Raw genomic sequence first — 8,558 nt, forward strand, 5'->3', positions numbered from 1 at the left:
TTTATCCCCTAAATAAAATCTTTGTCACGGATTATAAAATTAAACAGGAACATTTTTAAAGAACGGAATCGTCAAGACACTAAGCAGCTATTGTTGAAAATAGGACTTATGGTTATCTTGACCATCTGCAATATATTTTTAACGTGTAGCAATCTGTCTTCACAAATCACACAAATTAGAAATTAGAATTTTAGATGAGACAAATTAAACAAATTATGTGTTTAAACACTTTTTATATAAAGATTGCACTATAGTTACAAGGATTTCAAATATTAATTATTATTTTTCTACTTCTCATAATTTGGAAAATTTAGATTAGTTATTTATTCAGCAATATGAATCAAAAAAAAAATCTTAGAACAAATAATATTGTCCAAAGACCATTATAAATACATTAAATAGATTACAGTAGAAATGAGTTACAAAGTACCTTAATCCCTTGTGAAGTTCTATGAGCGGTGGTAGAAATTGCTAATAGCAAACATTGCGGCCCCTTGCAATTACCGCACCCATTCTGAAAGGCGTACAAAAAACCTGAAATAAATGGCGTGTTTAACCTTGCACTCGAAATTCATTTGGAAACCCTCAATACAGTGAAATGCAATCAATATACCGGAAGCTGCCGTAAAAGCTCACTTCAGATGTACATGAAATATGCGATGTAATTACTTTAGTCGTTAATCCTAAATACAGAGATTACCTACATACCAGAGAATGCTAAAAAAATTAAACTCACATTATGAATTCATACTTGAAATAGATTTTTTTCCTGGCTACAATACCTTTTATGCAACTCCAAAGCAATTTTTGTAGCTCCATGCTGATGCATATCGGAGTTGCCAATATTCTAACGGAAGTTGACCATAAAACATTTTATGGTTGGCTTTTTTTACTCTGGGGGTTACCGGATACGAAAACACGATTGCATGCTGCTTTATGTGCTTTTTGGCAGTGTAAAAATGTTTAAATACACTGAAAATAATTTTTATAATATTAAGAAAAAATGTATAAAAGAATATATGAATTTATGCTATTTTATAAATAAGGATACTGACCTTCTCTCCCGCTACGACTACGAAAAAATACGTCGTGGTGCAAATATTATGAAGAATAAAGTTTCACATATCTTCTTTCTTACCAGTTATTTTTCTAAGTGTAGGGAAAATATTTACTAATTTTGTTGATGGCATGTTGCACGCTCATAATTTTTTTCAAAAACCTGCAAAAGTCTTGATGAAATATTTTGAATTGCTATATTTGCTATTAAACGTCAGTTATTACCGATAATATGACTTAAACGTGCAACATGCAAATCCTTAAAGGATATTTTGCTATTAGTTTATTAAAAATATTATTTTTACATTACAGTAAATTACTGAAATTAAAGAATAATACACATTGTTTGATAATAAAAATAATAATAATAACAGAAAGGTGTTATTTAACAAAAAAACAAAAATTTAATAATGAATTATATATTACACACACATATATATCCAGTAAATACAAATAAATATCATCTGTTTTTAGTAACGTCTCAAAAATATAAAATATTGGTTTTACATGAATCATTTCAAAAAGAGTTAATAGAACCTTAAGACATGTCTTTATCAGACTTATGCACTTTAAATCTGAGTATGGAGGAGGTTTAGTATGATTATTTATATCATAATAATTGTAGCAACAGTCCAATTGTATTGTAAACCATTATCAAACCACTCTACAAATATGTTCTTTAAAAAGTCTGATGTCTTCAAAACAAAATCTTATAAACATATTCTCTCCAACAGTCTATATAACCAATCCTCTACAAATATCCATAAATAGTATATTATTTAACGTTATTTTATTTCAATATTATAATAAGTTCAACAGTATGCCAACTTTGCTTCTGAATCTTTCTAATTTAGTATACAAATATATTAAACAACTTAAGAAATACTATATATTTCATATTCAGCGCTAGACCTGAAAATATAGATATAATACTTATAAACTAATGTAGTGATTTTATGTAGCATTTAACTGTAACTTACAAGCAATTAAAAAATATATATGGTAAAAAGAAGGCAGAAACATGTTTTGAATCACATGTCTGGTATATTTTCCAAATAATTTCATAAATTCTGTCTCTGAAATTCAATAGCTTATATATTTAAATCATATTTATTTATACATAATTGTTTGTACTTAAGATATACTATAAGGATTTAAAAGTTATTCGAACATCTTCAGTTAATATTTTAACAATCTATATTCATTTATATGTGTTATTGTATGTTATTATCCATATCTATCAAAAACCACACAGGATTACATTTGCAAGGTTGAAATTTAAATCCTCTCCGACGAAGAAGCTTCCAAGAGTAATCATAAAGCCCGATTTTCTACATTAGTACTTTTTCAAATCTAATTTTTTGTTTCTCGTTTCTTAAATACTATGAAGCTATTACGAACTAAACTATATATTGTGCTCTGTAGGTAGTGGCATGAGTTAAATCAGTTTGGAGCACAATATAAAATGAACTTGATGAGATCAGAACATAAAAAACATTAGCTGGAACCAAAAAAAAAAAAAATACACCGACATAAGTTACTGTGTGCAAAGTAAAAATAATAACAATACACACATATACATAAAGATACACCATTAACTTAAGAATATCTCAATTTTAGAATTAATAGAAATACAATAAATTGGTCGGATGGGACCTCATTCCACTAAATGATAATAATTATGGACAACAACTAAGGGGCGTATGTTTATTTAGTGATACAGTAGAAATCGAAAATTTAGGTCATTACTTGGGTTGCTGTCCTATCTCAAGAGATAACAGACGACTCTGTTTTAGGATGGTAGGTCTTAGCAAAGAAATATTTTTAAAGATGCAGATGATAACCAATAGGTTAAAATAATCGGTTGCCTTAGAAAGACACTAACGCACAATAAGAATATCAAAGCAAAATATAATTAATTCAAAACTTTTTAAACATTTTTTGCATTCCAAACCTCCGACCAATGACCATATAAGTCATAATCCTGAAGGACATCATTACAGAGTTCAAATGATTAAAAACTTTTAAAAATTTCATGCATTACGGGACTTCCAAGTGAGCACTATTTAAGACATAGTCCTTTGGGGTTTGTATATTTTTTTCAAACTTATTTTACTAACAAACAAACTATGAATAATAATAATATAACTTTTTAAGAATTATGGTTACTGTTTAATCTATGTCATAAGATCTCCACTATAGCCTTTTCTTTACGTGAATTCAGTTCCAAACCATTAACAAATCTTACACTAGGTACCAGTTCCATTTTTGTTAAATCTACTGCCATAAAAATTCTAAACCGATGATAATTTATTTCAGAGCAATGAGAATCTATTTCACGTAATATTATTACTTTATTTGCTTATCTGAGTCCAAGTTTCGAAACCAAAATTCTTAATACTTAATCAAAATCTATTTTTCAATGCCAAAAATCGGTCATTCAACTCAATGTCAGCAATTTTAGTACATGAAAAAGTTTTTAAAAATATTGGCAAACATTTCTAGAAAAAAGTTTATTTTGTAACAAATACTTTGCAAATACTTTCTAACCCCTTTTTTTGCTATTTTCTGTAGTATTTCATAATGGAATCGCTATGTTCACTTACTACGCGACACAACCCTTTTGAAAAAATGCCAAAACACTGAGGCAACTCAGCGAAGTTCCGTGAAATTTTCAAATGAAACCACTTGACTGTTTTGACAGTTGAAAAAACAATTGAAACAGAGAAAGGGTGTGGAGAGGGGAAGCGAATATAAACGCCAAGGATTAAATAAAGTGTACCGAATCAAACAAAGTTTGCTATGTAGCGCCAGTATTTCGCTGAGAACCCTAGACTTATTGCTCCAAAGACAAGTGAAGCTATGAAGACATTAGTCATTCTAAATTCAAAAGGGGTGGCGGGAATATCTTGCATATAAATGCACCCCATGCATATGAAGAATGTGATAAGCGATATGAGCTTCCTTGTATGATTTGTAAAATGATATTTCATTTATTTTATTATTATTCACTCTTTATACTCCATTCTTGGTGGGTAATACTTCAGAATAGAAATAAATGCTTTTTGTTATTTGGCAGTGGATTTGGGAAAAGAGGAATTGTTGTTAGTTTGGATCAATTTTGGCAGTTGTTTGATTAGTTTTTTATAACTTGGAAATGTTTTTGTGATATGTTGATGACATCTTATGACTGGCGATATGTTTAGCACTTTGAATACTAATGGATTTGGGGAGCAGTATTGCTTCCTTTTATATTCGTTACATAAAAATAATGTTTGCGTTATCATTTATTTAAAAACATAAAGTTCTTATATCAATACTACTCCTTATAACAATTTCATTTAATTTATATATAGCTTACTAAAACAGAAATCTTACTAGGAATATTTTCAATATCCTTCTTCTACCGTAAATCAGTTTACGGAAACTTATATTAATTTCCTGTTATTTATTATAATCTTCGTAATAATTTCCTTTTCAATTTTATTGAATCATGAAATAAATTCGAGATGAATTTATACTACACAAAATCATTCACAATTGATTACGCAATTTAATTTCATCTTAACAAATAATTTTGTGGATAAATTTCAGGCATTTATCCCAACAACAACAACAACAAAGACAATTTTTTAATATTAATATCAAGAAATCAATTCAATGCAATTACTTAGCATAGCAGAGCTTAAGTTCTTCCAGTGCGAATATAAAAAATATTTTCGCTTATATAAGTATTTTATTTTTATTCCTTTCGGATTTTCATTTGAGTATCGTTGGCAATTGATACGATGTTACGACGATGTGATTACAAATTGCAACAAAGTACGCTTCATTTAATGTCGCTTAACATTTTTAGCATTTGCCATAACAGCGCCCGCTGGGCCTCAACTGTCTGTATATTGTTAACTCCCAATACAGTATAATCCATAAGTCACACAGCATCAATAGCATCTGCTATGTAATTTCAGACAAAAATGCTGCTACCGATGAGATTGGTATTGCTGTTGTTAGTTGCTGCTTGCCAACAACTCCTTTGTAGCTGCTCCGTTGACCATGCAATTCAAGTATCTTAATTTCATTTCAATTCGATTTTCTTTTTTTTTAGATTTATTATTTTTTCTCATTTTTAGTTTTATTTTTTTTTCTTCTCATTCTTACTTTAACATTACATTATTATTTTTATGAATTTGTATGAATTTTTATTCTCGTTTATTGTTTTATTGTGCCCCTACCGCGTTTTGCAGTTTCTTTGAATTTATCGATAACAGACAATAATCATAATAATCGAGGGCAAACACTTGAGCAGCCAACGCAATCGAAATAATACGGCAGCATGTAATTTTGACCATAGTAGGACTAAATCGGCGGCAAGTTTAAGTTGCAACAGCTTATCATGCTTTTTGATCTTAAAAGCTTTTGTTAAAATTATATTTAATTTATTATTTTTACTGTATATTAAAATATTTTGTTTTTTTGCACATTCAAAAATTGTAATTTTTTATTTCATTCATTTTTTTTATAAATCAAAAAAGTGAACAAAATCTGATGTAATGTAGGTTATATATCAACTTTAGCTCTAGTCGTACAAGAGTACAGTGCAACTTCGTTTATGTTAACCTGAATCGTTTACTGTAGTATGGACTTTTGCACATTAACGCAGTTCCTTACGCGACATGGCTGCTTCCGTGAATACTTATAACGGTTCAGACAAGTAATCTGTACTGCCAGTTTTGTCCGAATAAAATTGAGAGTCCCGACCATATAATTAGAGACTGTAGAGACATTAATTGGTGAAGTCATCCCTTCTAGGTACTATGTTAATGCAGATGTTGGCAAGCATTAAAGAGTGGAGCCTATACAAGTACATAATCTCTAGCACAATAAACATTGTTAGAGCGAACGAAATACTTGGTACACAATTGGAGTGAAAGCACGCTAAGTGCTCTTTTAACCTGCCCAGAGAAGGAATACCTTAACTGGTCGTACTGCAGGGATTTTCAGGATTTTGAGCTGAGTATGTGGGAACTTTTTAGTCCGTAGCCATATATGACTCAATTGAGTCGTGTATGAATGGCGCATGCAAATGGTACAGCCCATTTGTATCTTGGGAAGATTTTTCCTTCAAGTTCTAGAGTATTGCACATAGCGTTTTAAATAACATTTATATATCACAAAAAACATGGTGATGAAATAAACAAGGATATAATTATAAAATATATTATTACCACACGAATTCATAAAAGAGATAGACTTTTAACCTTTTATCAGTAACTCTTCTTATACAAAGTTAAACTCATATCATTGAAATCATTGTTCATAACAATATCATAATATTGATCATAATATCATCAAAAATATCAAGGGCATATATATAGAAACTCTTTTAAGAGAATCTTTTTAAAAACTGATTTAGAAATCATATAAAAATATTTATTAAGAAAAAAACATTATATTTAGACTAAAATGTTTGAAATATTTAAATTAAGAGAATTGTTTGAATCCGTAACCCTATTTAAATTTCCCGCTAATCACATCTCACCTGAACTGTAGTACCAATGTACGTTTGTGCGTATGAGTAACATATAAGTATGGAGAAAGTATAAAATATATATATAAGTATCTAGTAAAATTGTATAATAAAATTAGTTTAGTTGTATAAAAAATTATAATTCTCATATTGTTTCAACTTTAATTTGTATATAAAATAACCATTCATATATTGGAACACATTTTCAATATAAATTATGTAAATTCAGACTTTTAAATTATACCGCAGGTCTTAAATCTAAGTTTGGAGTTTAAGAAAGAAAAATAACATTGACTGTTCAATCATCAGCATTTAGGTGGATGTTATGTGATAATTTGAGAGAAGAAAATAATTCATAAATATCTCTAAGTTCAAAAGAAATAACACTCTCCCCTAATAAAAAAAACTCTCAACTGTAAAATTATTTGCAATTTAACATCGAACCAAGCTGAAATATGTAAATATTTATAAGGATTCAGTATGACTCTCACCACTGATATGATATTTTATACAACATCAAAGAAAAAGGATTTGTGTAATAAACTAATGTGTTAGAATTGTGTCATCAAGTAAAACCATAAAAACTTTCAGAGACAATTTTGTTATTAATACTCATTAATAAAAAAGAAAGTTTTTATGGCTTCCTAATAATCGCAAAAGATGATATCCTCAAATGTCTTTAAAATTGTTTTCAAAGTTTTGACATAGGAAAAGTGTAAATAAAAATATTGGAAAAAATGTGTATTTTATTGCACATAAATAGAGTTTCATTCTCGCTTGTCGTATATTTGGATGAAACTACTCCTACCACTTCACCCATATTTGATAGTGAAGAAGAAGGTATAAAATTTTAAGCCACTTTAGTTAATAAAAGAGCGGTTAAAAATTATTATTATTTTATTATTATTTCAATTATTATTAAAAATAATTATTATTAAGTTATTGGGTGTTATTTAATTCATAAAATTTTAATTACATCATTAAAGGCAAATAGTCCAACTAAGACAATTTGCCACGGGTTATGATATGTCCTGAAATACTATGAAAAATTGTGACAAACTATGATTATTATTTTTTTACTGGTTCGTGTCATGACGTATTATGACAAACTATGATGAATTACAATTTACAGTTTACAAAGTCCTTATGTGAATTAGGAAGATCAAATCATGTATTATTATAAGCTGCACCCATTGTAGTCAGAGAATTCTACTATGAAGTAGTGATGTATTAAGACTGATATTAATTAAAATAAGTATTTATGATAAATCATAAAATAATATGCTAAATTATAAAAAACAAGTACATACTTCTTTAACTGAACTAACGAGAGCAAATGACGGATTGTATTATAGCGATTAACTAAATTTTAAATTAGAAATCTGAGAAAGAAGATCTTAGTTTCAGCAAATTATGACAAATCATAAGACAAATCAAATGACAAATAATGACAAACAATGATATACTTCTTTAAGTGAACTAACGAGACCAAATTACAAATTGTATTCTAGCGCTTAACTAAATTTTAAATTAGAAATCTGAAAAAGAAGATCTTAATTTCAGCAAATTATCACAAGTCATAAGACAAATCATATAACAAATAATTACAAACAATGATATACTTCTTTAAGTGAACTAACGAGAGCAAATTACAAATTGTATTATAGCGCTTAACTAAATTTTAAATTCAAAATCTGAAAAAGAAGATCTTAGTTTCAGCAAATTATGACAAATCATAAGACAAATCAAATGACAAATAATGAAAAACAATGATATACTTCTTTAAGTGAACTAAAAAGATCAAATGACAAATTATGCTAAAATTATAAACTTAAGTTTAATAGCAATCACTATAAAGATTGGCTGAGTATCTCTCTATAAAAGATTCTAACAGGTTATGACATTTAAAACCAAGTTATGACAAGTTATAAATCATAAAAAGCTACAACAAACTATGAATAAGTTATGAATATAA

Source organism: Teleopsis dalmanni, chromosome 2 (assembly GCF_002237135.1).
Source record: "Teleopsis dalmanni isolate 2A chromosome 2, ASM223713v2, whole genome shotgun sequence".
Taxonomy (NCBI): Eukaryota; Metazoa; Arthropoda; class Insecta; order Diptera; family Diopsidae; genus Teleopsis; species Teleopsis dalmanni.